The following is a 959-nucleotide window of genomic DNA, read 5'->3' as shown; positions in this document are numbered from 1 at the left end:
TGCACCTCGAATGCAGAAAACCTGTGACACAGAGGAATGTTGGCTTTTTGAACAGAAGCAGATTTAAAAAAAGAGATGCAGAACTCCTTCAGTTCTTCACTAGTCTTAGAAAAACTTTCCAGAATACTGCTTCACCCTGTTCTGCACCCAAAACACTGTGCCTTCTGTGTCTGGTCCTGTGTTCCTGGAATGGTAATGATCCAATCTTCAGACCCTTCCAAAGGCTCATTAGTTTTGATCAGAGTTCCTGACTCATCACAAATTTGTTTAATCCTCTGACCACCTTTGCCAACAATAGATCCAGCCAAATCTTTGGGAACAGTTTCTTGTGTAGTAGCAAAAGGTCCACCGAGATCACCATATGAGCCTTGCCCCCATGCATAGGAATAATCCTACTTGGAGCCACCCAGTTGTTCATAAGCCATCTATGTGCCATTTGGAAGGCTCCACCTATCTAGTGCAGAGTCCTGAGTTTCAGCAGCACTGGAACCAACTATGCCATCATAACAGTCTCCAGGTGTTCCTCTTCTGTCACAGGCCATTAGATCTCCTCCTCTAAGTGGTGGTGGTGGAAGAAGAAGATTTCATGCTCTGCTATCACCCCAGCCACCTCAACCAGGAGGAAGGGGAGGAAGTCCGTGCTAAGGGCTCATATCATCATTATCTCTTCTAGACAGAGGCATCAGATGCCCACCCCCCCCCCCCGCAGGCATTCTGTCAAAACCACCTCCTCCCCACATGGTCATCAAATATCACTGTAAAGCCACCATAATCATAGGTTTCATCGTAAAAATTGGGATCATAAGGCTGTGCACATCCTTGAAGGGAAGACTCTGAGATCAAGAATGATTTTTGTAGCACTCTACCACCCTATCCGGTTTTTCTCCAATATCCACGACTTTGTCAGTGGAATGGGGACAGCATTCCTGGGAAAGCTTGATCATTGTCTGAGTGTTCTC

At 46.1% G+C, this 959-nt stretch overlaps 1 pseudogene; it reads right to left on the bottom strand.

Moving 5' to 3' along the window:
• Positions 1-47: 47 nt before the first annotated feature.
• LOC118984926 (heterogeneous nuclear ribonucleoprotein K-like) lies at positions 48-953 on the bottom strand (annotated as a pseudogene).
• Between the last annotated feature and the right edge of the window lie 6 nt (positions 954-959).

Source organism: Sturnira hondurensis, unplaced genomic scaffold (assembly GCF_014824575.4).
Source record: "Sturnira hondurensis isolate 20B ecotype Veracruz unplaced genomic scaffold, ASM1482457v3 Scaffold0004029, whole genome shotgun sequence".
Classification (NCBI taxonomy): Eukaryota; Metazoa; Chordata; class Mammalia; order Chiroptera; family Phyllostomidae; genus Sturnira; species Sturnira hondurensis.
The sequence above is the reverse complement of the archived record's forward strand: the minus strand, read 5'-3'. Positions and strand labels throughout refer to the sequence as shown.